Source organism: Solea senegalensis, linkage group LG4, assembly GCF_019176455.1.
Source record: "Solea senegalensis isolate Sse05_10M linkage group LG4, IFAPA_SoseM_1, whole genome shotgun sequence".
Taxonomy (NCBI): Eukaryota; Metazoa; Chordata; class Actinopteri; order Pleuronectiformes; family Soleidae; genus Solea; species Solea senegalensis.
In genome coordinates this window covers 25,415,800-25,430,798 of record NC_058024.1, presented here as the reverse complement: position 1 = coordinate 25,430,798, position 14,999 = coordinate 25,415,800, and the positions used below count along the sequence as shown (strand labels likewise).

The following is a 14,999-nucleotide window of genomic DNA, read 5'->3' as shown; positions in this document are numbered from 1 at the left end:
TGAATGAATGAATGGATGAAAGAATGAATGAGACAGTGGAGATGAAGTGGTTTCCTATTTGTTGATGAGCTGACACTGAAGCACAGATAGTGTATAGTTAGCGTGGATTGGAGCCGCGCTCTGCCTCTCTCTCTCTGGAGAACAATAGTGAGCTGTCTATTCAGCGGCAGGCGTTAAAACTCATACCAGGCTGTGGTTGAGGGCAACAGCTGTGACTCCACTGAGGACCAATTAGAGGCTGTGTCTCCCCAGCACGTCCCACACCTGCTGGGGTTTATGTGTCAGTACCCCTGCAGGAGTTAGGAGGAGATGGGGGGAGGCAGGAGGATGGGGGGGGGTGGAGGTTGTGTAAACATGAGATATGTGGAAAATACAGTCGTACTATAATATGAGAGAGTGTTGGGAGGAGGAGTTGGAGCCACTGACCCCAATTTTCAAAGGCTTGGTCCTCGCGGGACCTCCCACGTCCTCCCATTATCTTTGTCTTTCTGCTGCCATTGAAGAGGCTCCTCATGATGGTCGAGTTCTGATGGGCTCTTTTGTGCGTTTGTTGGACTGTGATTAACGTCGTTTCTGAGCGTCAGGCGTCGCTCGGCCCGTTAGCTTTGAGTCGAACTTGTTTTCTGTTCGGTCGTCTCATTTCTCACTCATTTACTGGATTAACCTTGTAGGTGGAGTCGGCTTTGGCTTGACATGTATAGAAATAAGATGGGATTGAATGAACTGCAATCACACCAAGAGTTTTCATCCCATAATAATCTCACTAAACTGAGTAACAATGCACTTGTTAATAATGTCTAATTACTTCACATATATGCCTTTATAGGGTTATATATAAGGTTATATAAATACAGAAACAGCTTTTTAGTGCAAATTATATTTAACGTAACACATCAGTTAAGATTGTTGTTTTCTTCATGTACCATAATATGCAAATCTCTGAGGGAGTTGACAAAAATCTATTTTCCCATTTTTATTCCAACACTCCAACACAATTTGATATTTGGACAATTGTTCTAGTGTAGAACTTTTACCGATTAAATGAAATTGATGGCCCATATTTAATGCAGCGGCAATCAAATGTATTATATTATTATAAAGTTTAAAGCCTAGTGAAGAGAGACACTTAAAAAGAGAAGAAAATACATGAATCATATTCATAGAACTCACAGAAACGTGATTTTTTTTTATTTGTTGGATTAAGAGAGTGTGGAATGGTTACCTGGATTAAAGTTCCTGTAAACAAGGAATATTGCACATTGGCATTCATGTTCTGTATTGCTTGTGTGTGCACTGGCTGAAAATTAGAGATTAAATCAATGTAATCATGTTCAGGAGATTTGCAGTGTATTAAAAGGCCTGAACTCTTACTGACTGAGGGAGAGAGAGATTCATGGAGTCATATCAGGATTATCTCCGAACGAATCATTGTTGGAGGGAAAAAAAAGTCGCACATTTCCTTTGTGACATTCCGTATTCCATCGTTACACCGTATCATGAAGAGAACTGTGGTCACACTGCAGCGAGAGGGCGAGAGGAAGGTTGTCGCCGTGTGGGATTAGATTTGCTGCGTCTGTATCCTGCGATGTGTCAGATCAGTGTTGACACACTCAGGCGCTGATCCAGTGTTCCCAGGCAAGCGTGAGCCTGCATAAGTAGGAGTTTGCGTTCGATGTCGAAGATTTCTTCTTTTTTCTTCTCACGCTTCGTAGTCGTCCTCTCGTTCATTTGCTCATACAGACTCCAGCTAATCCCTCATTATCCATTCATCCGTGTCTTTCTTGCAGCGTAAAGTGACACAGTTATTACTACCACAGTCCAAACTAATATCATGTGCCTGTGTGCTGCAGAGGCGACTAATGACGGTAGTTTGATTCCGCTCACATCACACTGCAGGCTGCACACACGCTGAAGTTACACGGTGGACATCAGACGTCTTCTGTGTTTGGACAGAGAACCTGAGTGTGAGCGTGAAGAGGCTGCGGACGCTCCAAGGTCAAACCACTTCTGCTGCTCAAGTCGTCTCAGACACATGTTCTGGCATTCGGCCCGAAAAACAAGAGCAGACCACGATGGTTCTGCTTATTTTACATGCAGTTCTGTGTTTTCTTCCTCAGTGACTGTGTTCTATGTAAATGTATGGAGAGAGACAGACAGACAGACAGACAGACAGAGAGAGAGAGAGACAGAGAGATATCTGATCCTTGGATAAGATAAAGCTGAAAGACTGGAATTTTAATGTCTGTGTTACATCGTGTTCAAGTCATTCACAGCCAGTGTAACTTCATAATAATCTTTTTAGTTAATCTGTGGTGACCACGGGACTGCACACGTGTGTGTGTGTGTGTGTGTGTGTTTAGCTTCACAAACACAGACCTTGTCTGGACCAGTACTCCTCACAGAGACCAAAACCTGTTCCCAATGAGGCCAGAACCTAATGGTGTTTTTCCATTACACAGTACCGCTTCGCCTCGCCTCGGCTCGACACAGTTTGGTTGTGTTTCCATTACAATATAGTACCTCCTCAACGTGGGCGGAGTCATCACAGCACAGCGGCATGAAACTGCCGTGACTTCACACACACACACACACAAACTAGTGACTTGTAAACGTACTGAATCATTAGAATCACTGGACTGAAATACAGCGGCAGGTTTCTCTGTGAAATGATGAATGTTTCAGGATTGTTAAGACTTTCTAACTGAACTACAGTCCGACATTGTTCGCTTTCATTCCTGTGACGACACTCTTTGACCAATCAGTGCACGGCAGTCTGACCACGTCACACACAGTGTCCTCGACAGAGCAGATGCCAAAGAAAAGTACCAGGTACTAGTGGAAAAGCATAATAACTGTGCCGAGGCGAGTCTAGAGGAAACGGGGCAATATTTTTATAATTGTGGTTAGGTTATGGTTAAGGTTAGTTATTAGCTGGTGATGGGTAGGGACAGAGATAACACTTTCAGGCTGTTCAAATGAATGGAAGTCTTCTCCGTGTGTGTGTGTGTGTGGTGATTATTATCCACTTCACTCCGCTGTCGTATGATTTTTATATTCTGAGTTCTTTTATGGCCGATGAATTTCAGTTTGCCTCGCGCTCGTGTCGTCCAGGCGTGCAAATGCTCGTCCGTGTTTCGTACAACAAGTCATCCCCTAATACTCTGCCCTCCATGTATGGAGTTAGTCACGCTCGGAATGTTGGTAGCACAGTTTCTCTTCTTCTTTTTGTGTCGTTTCACTATCACCTATCACCTTGATCCTGTTTCTCTTCTCCCCTCTTTTTGTTTGCCTGTCAACGTTCCCCCATTTTTCTCCTATCTGCCCGACTCTACGGCTCTCACCCCTGCAACCTCCACCACTCCCTCCCATCATTTCAGGCTCCTCCACCCTCCCTCTTTATCCTCATCATCCACCACTTGCTCTCGGTCCGTCTTACCCTCCTTTGACTGTTGCCCCTCCCCCCACCACTCCCCTGTGAAAGGGAGAATGCCTAAGAGAAATACTTTGTTAAACACGCGTGTCATGGTGAAGCCAGCAATGCCTGAGAAATTCCTTGTGGGTGGGGACGAGGGGTAAGGTCCCTTTGTGGAGCAAGTTAGTGGTGGGGGGGGAGGGTTTAGGGAAGGAGGGGTGGCATAAAGTTCTAAAGAGCAACTATCCCCCTCTCTCTCCTTCTCTCCCTCCACTGAAGAATGTAAGGTTTTCTTCGTCGCTGACCTGTCCTGTAAATATTTCACCTGACGTCGTAGTGTTTCCATGTGTTTTGGAGACGGACTTCAGAGGAGGCCCCGTGTTCTCAGAGCTTTAAAGCTCACGCTGATGTGACTTTGATTTGTGACACACACGGACACTCAGAGAGTATCCGGTTCCACACAGCACAGGAACATCCTCCTGTGGGCCTCACTGCTCTGCTGCTCCACGCTTGGTTGCGTCGGAGGTCCAGCGAAGATGTGTGTGTGTGTGTGTGTGTGTGTGTGTGTGTGTGTGTGTGGGGGGGGCTGAAATGACATCATCTACGTGTTTAGGATTAGGGCTGGTTCATCGCTGGGGTGAGTCCTGGTGGTGCTTGCATCGATTGCATTGTCCTCACTCTTGCAGCAGACAATGGCAGCAGGCTCTGTCTGGAGCGACGTCCCCGCCCCTGTCCCCGCCCCCAGCCCCGTCCCCTCTGTCTTTGTGTCCACTTGTTTGCACCAGTGCTGCTGTCCTCAGGAGAGTCTCACCGGGCCTGATGTTCATCCATAAGTCACATTTATCACATTTACAAACATTACATACTTTTGAATTATTTCAACATCAGTGTTACAAACGTAGATATATAACAATATAGACTTGCTGTGAGTGTTTCTTGGTTTCACGCCGGATAAATTACTGTTATTAATAAAAGCCACAAACAAAAGAAGAAATAGATAAAAGGGTCTAAATTATTAGGTAAAAGGACAAACAGTAATAGTTCAAAAGGTCATGGATAAGTAGAATAGTGAGCTGAATGAAGTGGTTTTGACTAATGTGATCGTCTTTAACTCGTTAACACATAAATCGGAATGTTTAGACTTATTTTAACCATAAAAGGGCCTGTAACTAAGTGCTATTTGTAGTGTAATGTTTTTCCTGTGCATTAATCTCAGTCTAGATCTTCAGTGTCGACATCATCACAGCGCGAGAACAAGCTTTTCACTGTGACAGATTGTGTTTATTTAGCAGGCGGTTACCTTTACGCTACATGCCGCTCATTCAGTATTACATCCAATTGAGCTTTCACGGTGACCTGGTTTCATATGATTTAACTCTGTGAAGTGTGTGTGTGTGTGTGTGTGTGTTAAGAGGTGTTGAACCTCAGTGTGCAGGAGTGTTTTCATCACTGTCTAATTTATTGATATCAGCAGTGACAGGAGGGCGTCAGGCTAACTAAACACATGGTTTCCTCAGAGTTGAATGAATGAATGAATGAATGAATGAGACTCTTTATACTGCGACGGCCGTGGTTTCTGATTGTAGACTGACTCACTGTATGTGGCACTTTTCCACTTTTCTTTCCACAAATAATTTCAAACCATTAAGTGTCAAAATAATTGAAGGTTTTTTTGAGCTGGCATCAAACCTGGATTATGAATAATATCCAGTGGTTACAATGACTGACAAATGATCTTGAATTTGATATTTTCCAACGCCTTAAAATCATTCTCTCACTCACAGTGCGTTTACATCCACGTTCAAAATCCAGTTTTAGTCGCCTAAAGTCGAGCTAGTCTTAGTCTGACTAAAATACCTGGATCATGTGATTCATAGTCTGATTACTCTGGGATTGCACCAAAAGTCTTCCCTTGGTCTTTGACCCGGAAGTAGAAGGAGGCGACGTATAAACTGCAGTAGAACAAACAACACGATGGCGTCGGTGTGAGCGAAAGCTATGGAGAAGATCCACCTTTGGACTGACGAACAGACGAGATTTACGCTTCAGCACCACAGCCACGATCCATCTGACTGTTCCTGTGACGTAAAGGTCAACAGGAAACACACAAGCTTATAGAGAGATAAATGGAGGCGGAGTCAGACGTACACGGCCAATGAATCAGTTTTTCCTCTGCATGTATACTCGGACTAGGCAAGTTGACTGTGGTCTTAGTCAGACTACGGTCTTAGTCAGACTACGGTCTTCGCTTGATTGCACTGTGCATGTAAATGAACTTATGCAGCAGTCCACTGTTACATAATGAGATTTTAGACATTTCCGTGCTAATTGTTGGAAATTAACGCACATTTTCAGGATTTTTAAGTCTTTTTTAACTGATCTACAGTTCAGCATTGTTCAGTTTGATTCTTGGACTTTTGCTCATGCAAAATAACTCTTGATACATTTGAGTTTGGGCTCACGCTCGGTCACATCTCTGTATGCTAATGTCTCTTTACTATTACGCTGACGGCGGCGTTCCTTTGATATGCAAATGATCCGATTGTAAGAGTTCAGATCCTCTTTTTTTTGCTGTGACTCTCAAAAGCTGCTTTTGCTGTGGAGGGAGAATGTGTGGAATGTCCCGGTCTTCAGATGCAACAGAAACGTGTCAGGAGTGGATGCTGTTGTGCTGTAGCACGGTCTGAAAATAAGTACGAATGGCCTCCCTCTCTCCCTCTCTCTCTCTCTCTCTCCCTCTCCCTCCCTCCCTCCAGCACAGTCGGCTTATCTCCTCTTGAATGGAGGAACCAGGGGGTGAGGAGAGGAGGAGGAGGGGGTGGGAAGGGTGGAGCTGTGTTGCTGTGACTCCTCTGGACTGAAATCCTTGGGTTGACATTGAGCTATTTCCATTATTGACACACGGGGAGTGTTGAGACGAGGTGTTGTTGTTGTTGTGTTTGTGGTTTATTTCCGAGCGCTTAATTGTTCTGCAGAAGGTAAAACAGTCAGTTAAAGCAAAGCAAACAAGGTCAGAGAAATAGGAATATTTAACGAACCTGCACGTTGTTCTGTTTTTAAACACACACACACACATGAAGAGCTGATAATTGGACATCATGATGTTGAGAGTGTTATTTGTGTTGCTTGATATAATTGGCTTTAACACTGTTCTGCAGAAAAGAGAAAATCTGCTGCGTAGGAGTTTGGGCATGCTGTCCGCTCGCTCCTCTGAGGGTGACATTTGCATGTGGGATTTTTTTTTTTACAGGAACTCTTGGTGTTAATTCTGTTTGTTGCTCGTCTATTCATCAAAGACACAACCGACGTTGTTATTAACCTGTAGAGACGAGGAGTCTGCCGACACAGACGGCCAAGCCGGAGAATGTCCTCGTGTTTTTTACACGGATAAATGCATGTCAGTGAGGATGCCTTTCAAAATAAAAGGACACCTGATTGTAGTTTGTAGGCAGAGTAAAAGCATAGTGTGCTTTAGTGCTGTGGCAATGAATCAAACATGAATCTATGAGCTTGTTTAGTTCTGTTATTGTAGTTTCTTAAATGTAGTTGAATATGTGCTGGTTTGTTGAAATTAAACTGAATATCTTTGACTTGTGAACCAAGAGGGTATCAACATTTTTGACGTTAGCCCGACACCAATCGATATTTTTACTCTATTCTCTGCATTATATGGATGAAATAACTAGGAAATAATCAATAGATTCATTCAAAATGAAAATAATTGTTGGTTGCAGGTCTTTCTGGATGGATTTCAGTTGGTAAATACTTCGTTTTTGAGGGGTTTGTGTTTTAGAAAATCCTCTCACAGTTAAATAAGAAGCTACACACACAGGAGACCGTGGATGTATTTCACTTTTCAGCAGCTGCAGACGCAATCTGTTTCACTGCAGCTTTCAAAGTCAAAGGGCACCAGGGTTTCCATTTCACACACCGAGCTGCACTCAGTAATTCTTTAATGACGTTAAGTAAAGAGGGGTTTTAAAATCACAAATGACACATTTCTGGTGGTTTGAAGTCAGATCTTTGTTTTAAAAAAGAGGATTTGAATGAGAAACGTAAGCACGGTGCTGCAGGTCGTCTTGATTTCTCATGGACAGATGGTGACGTGAGCCGCTGGCAGGAGTCGTTACTGTATTTTATGCGTGGAAGGCGGTGGTGGTGGAGGAGGTGGAGGTGGGGGGCCGTTGCTTGTCTAGTGGGGGGTCAGGAAGAGGGAGAATGGGTAATATAGGGGGTAATGGATTGAAAAACCTGCCCTTCCCTTTGAATGCATCGCCCCCACCCCCACCCCACCATCAGGCCCCATTCAAGCAGCAGTTGAGTGTGTTTCACCTTTTCAGCCCTGTTTAATTCAAGTAGACCGATTTTACTGTGTCCTTTGATGGGGGGCGGGGCTTATGATTCCAGCTTTTAAATTAAATCGATACCAAACAGATCACACTTAATTTTAGTTTTAATGAAGGAGACATCTGATAAGCTTGATCTAACCACACGAGGCACCAGAGGCACAGAGCTCGAGTTCTGCTGCTCCGGTCTTTAACCCACGTCAGCCGTCAAAGTGATTTTTCTGTCTGTTCTTCTGTACCGAGGCGTTGATTGAACATTAACTCGCTGATAGTGAAGCCATGATTACACCTCGCAGGGTTTCTGCTCACGCAGAGCGCTTCCCCATTCATTTGTCCGACTATTATACATCTGTTTAATGACCTCTCAAAGTAACAAAGGCTGAAATGAATAATGACTTTCATTTGTAATCGTTTTTCTCAAACCGTGGAAAACTGCACAGCTCCTCCCTCTTTTTTGTTGTTCAAGCTTCATGTATGTGTGTGTTGGTACCTGAGACTGTTTTTAAAAGTGATGTCTAAGAAGTAGGAGAGAGGTAATAGTTACCCACCAGGGGGCGGTGAAATAATTCATGTTGAATGGAAATCCATAAGAATATGGCCCGGGTCATACTTCGCACATGTGTGTACATACTTAACCAGGGTGCATGTTCACATACGTGTACTCAGTGTCACGTTACTTTTTTGTTTAGCGATCATTTGTCACCAGTGTGACGCCTCATTTAACCACAACATCTTCTTTCATTGTTTCTATTGACATTAAAAACAGAACACGCTGTCAGCGGCCATTACTTCTTTATTGCACCGTTTCCACTTTTTTTGTCTTTTTAAAAAGTGACTAGCGACTTCTGTCATAAACCTAAATACTACGAGAAGGAAAAGCACAATTTTGCCGCACGCGTGAGATCCATCTAACACACTTCGTTCTTGTCTGTCTTATCTCTAAAGACAGGACAGTTCTAGTCTTTTCAGACTGACTTTAGTTACTTTTCAGTGACGCTAGTTGTTAACTGTCAAACAATCTCCAAACACAAGATAATGAATGACAGAACTGGGATTGTGACGTCATCGTTTTCCTAAAGTAGCGTATTCTGTCTACGCAGAAACGTGAGGCTCGTTTCCGTGTGGACGGCCCCCTTAAGCTCTAGGTTGGTTGAGTTCTTCTTCAGTGTCAGTTTTGTAAACGACGTACTCAGCTGGAGGAAAAGACAATTAAGCGTGACACATTGTGATTGACAGCTAGCGTCGTCCGGTTGCCCATGACGTCCGTGAAATTCCACAACAGGAGTTTGTTCCGCTGCCGGGAAAAGACGACATCCGCGCACGTGTGACTCCAGTTGTCGTCTGGTTTCCATCAGATTGTTTTACTCTGTGAACCAGATTTATTGTTCACATGTGAACCAGTTAAGTTTAATGTCAAACTGGCCGTAAACATGGCAAGGTGACGACAGGACGAGTGAAATGTAATACATTAGTCACACACACACACACACACACATGCTGCTTCAAGGGCAAAGTGTTTAAATGTAATTTGATGAAATAATTTCATGTTTCATGGCTGCAGTCCTGTATGTGTGTGACCTCGTGTGCACTCGCCAGTGTGGAGTTTGTCAGCCGTATGCAAACATGACACTTGTGACAGTATTTTCACACAGTCGTAGCTCATTAAAATTGTTTTTTTTTTTGTTCGCTGGTCGCACTGGCTGCACACGGCCTGACAGAGACTCTGCAGCTGAGCCTGTTTCCACAGCCTGAGTCCTTATTCATCACACTGTCAGAAAAAGTCAAACTTCAGGTAAAAGTTAAAAATAAAATCTCACTTTTTCAGTCCTGCTCAAACTCTTATTAATGCCAGCTCGTTGCCACTGTGTAAGGGAATAAAATATCAGTTTTGAATATCATGATGGTACGTTGGAAACATTATACTTCATTTTCAGTCACATATCCATATTTTTATATATATTATATATAAATTCACTATCAGTGCACAATTTCTTGTGTCCATTTCCATGTAATATCACTTCTGCTTGTATTAACTCGAGGAAAGTAACACAAAAAACAATGAACATTAAAGAAAAAAGGAAAAATCTGGCTAATGTTTAATTACAATAAGACAGCCGTGCATTACGTTTAAATATAAATAGATGTCTATGACATTTAAATCACTGTCAAATAGGGTTGGACGTATGTTTCCATCACGTTTCAGAAGAGAATTGTTCACGATGTTACATCGTTTCTGTTCACCATGAACAAACAGAGGCAGGATAATAACATCGGCAGTAGCAACGAGAGTCACCACAGGTCACAAACCACAGCTTTAAATTCTTATCTGTGACTTTATCTGTTTTTGAGCACAATGATCTCAGACCTGCTTCGAAAGTCTGTGTTTTACCACTTGGCTGCGAGTAGCTTCATGCTAAACACGCTGAGGAGAACGTTTGACTCCGCCTCCTTAGGTGGCGCTGTATCTCTACAAACTAGTGCATCAGTTTCCTGTTGAATGTCGATGGACGGTTGAGCGTCAGTACAAAAGTGGGTCCGCTCTCGCCGAGGTTGTCGTGCTGTTTGTTATTTTCCAGGAAAGTTTGGTGCATGTGCACGGCGTATACATTCAAGAGTAATCAGACTATGCATTATCCAGTTCTGTTAGTCTGACTAAGACTAGCTCGAAAAGTGAATCAACAGTGTCTCGCTTGCTTCCAAGCTGTTGCATTTGTAAACATAATTATAAAAAAGGATTTTAAAACAAACAGCCAAGCAGGAAGTACATTTCCGAGAGTCTCGTTCTTAAATCAGAAATTCATGCAAATCATGCTGGTTGGAGCTGGAACAGGCTCTGAAGTGTAAAGGCATGTGCACGGTCTTATTCCTCCAAAGTGATTTTTAATTTATGATTCCCTATTGATCTTAGGAACGGGACTCGACTCTGTGCTCTTTGATGTAGTGAGTACTCGGAGCGCGCTGCACTGCATACTCTGTGCTGATGCTGAACTACTAACAGCAGGCTCTGCTCAACCTCGTTACCTCCTCACCCGGAGGCCCGGCATGACACACTTCTGCAGGGAGACACAGGGAGCGCCGGCCTCTTCGCCTCACAGAGTCATTGTGGTTAAGTTTGAGTGCGGCATCTTAACTGAGACTGACGGTGAACAACTGCTCGACATCAGTTGTGATGATGTTTTACTGCTACACTGCTGTGGCTCTAATGTTTCCCCTCCACACGACAACAAGAAGGTGCTTCCATTGGCTCAGTGTTTAACTTAAGTAATCCCTTTGTGTGTGAGCTGATGAAACTGGTGCCGTCACAGGAAGAAGCACAAGAATCAAACTGTAGATCAGTTAGAAAGTCTTAACAATCCTGAAAACGTGCGTTAATCTCCAACATTTAACAAAGAAATGTCTCAAATCTGGTGTATTTAGCGACAGCACTGCTGAAAGCCTGTGATCGCGAGCGGCGAGACACATCACAAACCCTGCCGCTGTATTGAGTCTGTGCTCCGGTCATGCAGGAAGTACTGAACAAATCTTTTTAATGAACTGATTCTAATGATTCACTCACTCAAGCCACTCGTTTGTGTGTGTGTGTTTGTAGACTTTGCTTGATTTTGTTTATTTGTATCAATTTAGAGACAAAAAGAGACCAAAGTAAAAGATGCAAAATAGATGTTGTTTTTCATTTCTTTGAGTCATTTTTTCCGCATCTGTGACATCGCAATTCATAATTCCTATTGCCAGGTTTTACATTTATTTTTTTATTTTTTTATTTTTTTATTTATTTATTCATTTAGATTTATTGTTCACCTGTTACCCAGTAAAACGAAGCCTCAAACTGGCCGTAAACATGGCAAGGTGATGTCAGAACGAGTGAAATGTAATCCATTAGTCGGGGTCCCTAACACACACACATGCAGCCCCAGTGGTGTGAGTGATTTGAGGCTGCTGACAGAACTGAAACACATGTCCACTCATAGAGTTTCTGTCTGGAAACACAGTAGTGCAGATGCTGCGTGATCTGAACGTGTTGTCTGTATTTGAACGTTTGAAAAAAGAGCTGCTTTTCACTGTTGAAAGGTTACAATCAGCAGTTTTAATAACGTCTATGTCCACTTTAAATACACATATATATATACATAAATATACATAAAAACACACGTGGTTTCATGAGCCTGCTTAACCCTCTGGTGCCCACAGTTAAGTCGTTTAGTTGAAGACGGAGTCACAACTACCGGGACCTGTTGACTCTGTTGTGTCTTTCTCATGTTCTTTTCACACCCCCTCCTCCTTTCTGACTTTGTAAATAGGCAAAGTCACAAAAATCACAAATGCATAATATAAAGATGGAGGGAAATAACGCTAAAGTGTCATTTCAGCAGCAGCAGCAGCAGCAGCAGTGTGAGAGTGTTACTGGGGTTACTGTTGTGCTGCTGTGGGTGATGTCTCTGTCCCCACTAATTTGGTCACAGTCTTACTTGATCTCTATCCACCGTGACTTTGTTGACATTTTCTGGGATTCAAACGGGGGGACTGGATGGAAACTGTGGTCTAATTAGGCCAGTCTCACCGATGTGTGTCGCTCACTGATCCTTAATAGTTCAAATCTTTACATCTCTGTTGTGATACTTGTGATAGCTGAGCCGACCGTGTGCGATGCTAAAGGCTGTGTCAGTGGAATACGTGTCATTCACAGCTCTCCTGACATTATAAATCATTTAAAGGTAGAAACCAGTACGGCTCCTGTCCACAGGCTAATCATTTATGCTCTGTGCTGGTGACTGGAGGCTTTAACCTTCAGTGAAACATGACCTTTGTGCTTCTTTGATGGACTTTTTCTGTAAATAACAATGATCCAGCTGGTTAGCATCAGTATATCAGAGTCATCTGGGTCTTAGCTCTGTTGTCCTGCCTGGTTTTATAGACACTGTATGCAGTAATAGATTAATGATTGTCTTTAACATGCTGAAAGATTTGACTCCAAAATCATTTCAGGCAAAGTCTGTTTTGTTTGATGTATGTGGTGGTGCACCTTTAGTTTGTCACCTGAATCATTGAGATGTGACGATTTTAAATGATATGAGATGTTCATTTACTGGGAATAATACACAACTCCTTATATGGACATCCTGGGTGTGTGTTTTTTGTCTTCTCCTGTGTTGCTGAGTCAAAGTTATGAGTCATTTTATATCGCATTTTTAGTTGTGATAGAAAGTAGCAATAATTGTGCAGAAGTCACAAAATTAGACCTTTTTGTTCATAAAAACGAGCCAAGTGAACTTTGAATGTGATAAAATTTCTCATTTTAAATCATCAGATTGCTTAAGTTGTGCTGGATATAAAGGATATAAGACACTCTACACTGCACATTCTTCTAACCTCTGTATGTTTAAACATAGTGATGGGAAAAAGCAGCCGAATGCTCTGTGTTCTATAATGTCATGAAGTTGGGTTGTTTTCCTCAGTTTCTGTGACTCTGTGGTGACTTCGCTTCCTCTCCGTCAGTGCACACTCTCTGCTCTGCTTGCACTGATGTATGGATCACCACAACCACACACACATACATACAGTATACACAAACATATAAAGTATACATATACATACCAACACACACAATGCTGTACACTGTCTTGGCAGTCCTGTGTTTAATCTTTTCCCTGGCGCCACTTCCTCGCTGAAAGCATTCCTGGCACCCAGAAGCCCAGAGGGGGTCGGGCTCTGGGGTTGAAAGCAGCATCACACTTCAGAGCTGGCACCTTGTCTTCTTTACCAACTAAGCATCCCTCTTTATCTTCTTTTTGGCCCAAAGTGCTCCACTTCTCCGCCGCTCCTGAGCGGAGTATCGCTCCACGGAGAATGACCTCTTTGAAGGATGGTCTGGTCCCTTTCAGGAGAGATTCTCCTCGCGCTCACTTTCCCAGGGCTGCGTCCACGTACCGGGGCTCTGCCCAAACTGAGCTCCCAAGCAACAGTGACAATCGGTGGAAGATGTTATTAAAGCAGAGTCTGTCTTGATACGTGGCCTCAGTGTTCAGCAAGCAGAGTCTGTTCTCTGGTCACTGTTCACTGTTTCTGGCTCTGAGAACAAGTACATGGTCCGTGCACTTCCAGTCCAAATAATCCAACTGCTGTACATAGAGTTTATAGTTATTGCTAATTTATATAACTCTTGTCCCTAGTTGTGCTTTTACATGAACAGTATAATAACACACACATGATCAAACACTTAAAAACTACACTACAACACAGAACCTGCTAAAATCAAATCAAAATAAACCTGATATAAGTCAAATAAACCTGATATACATAAAACTATTAATGGGTACAGCTCACAGACTCATTTAAAGTGGAAGAACAGTTTTTTGGGAAGGTGACATTTTTTGCCACTAGGGACTAATTAGTGAGCTTTTGAAAGGAACTCTTCAGGTTAAAATCACACATAGAGTTTAGCTCTTATTCTGTAATAATATATGCATTAGCTTGTAAGCCCAGAAGGTGTTGTTTTTTTCTATTAAATATTATGAATTCATTCATTTATAACATGATGAAGAGTTGTATCTGTTGTCGTCTGACGGAGAAGATGGTTTGTGTTCTCCTGTTCATACATGGGTGCTTTCCTTGTGTACACAGGTGTGTGTGTGTGTGTGTGTGTTTACAGTAAAGTGTGAATTAGAGGAGCGACCCCGCTTGTGTCTCTCCTTTGATTTCTTTCCCCCCCACTTCCTCCACTAAGGCCACATTATTACTGTGCTGGAAACACTTGACTGAAAGCAGAGGGATTAAAGCCGTGTCAAACATGCTTCTCTGTCTCACTTCCTCTATGACCCCCCCCGCTCTCCTGTCCTACCCCTTTTCCTCCCCCCCTTTTCTCTTTGGCACTCTGTGTTTAAACTCAGTGCTTGCCAAACAAGGATCTGGTAACTTTGCTGCTGTTTGTTTGTGTGGGTTCCTGCACACAGGTTCTGCTCTCTGGCCGGCGTCCAAACGCCGCGGCACAAAGCAGCCCATTGATTACACTTGAGGGAGAAAGTGAGACTTGTTTTCATCACATATTTGAGTTGATTAAGCTTGTTTTTCAGAAACCTGCAAGCCGGCAGTGACATGTAGTAAATAATAGTGTTTTCTCTCTGTGATGGCGGTGAGATGATACAACGCAACAACGCGGCAACTTTAAGATAAAATGATATGAATTCAGTGAATTTAAAGGTTTAGAACACTGCTTTTTTCCATTACTATGTTTCAACATACAGTAT

At 42.9% G+C, this 14,999-nt stretch overlaps 1 protein-coding gene across 1 annotated transcript in view; it reads left to right on the top strand.

Annotated features, from left to right (window-relative positions):
- The window catches only part of celsr2 (cadherin, EGF LAG seven-pass G-type receptor 2), a 60,707-nt gene that overhangs the window by 4,875 nt on the left and 40,833 nt on the right, over positions 1–14,999 (top strand). The gene's annotated exons all lie outside the window — the stretch shown is intronic.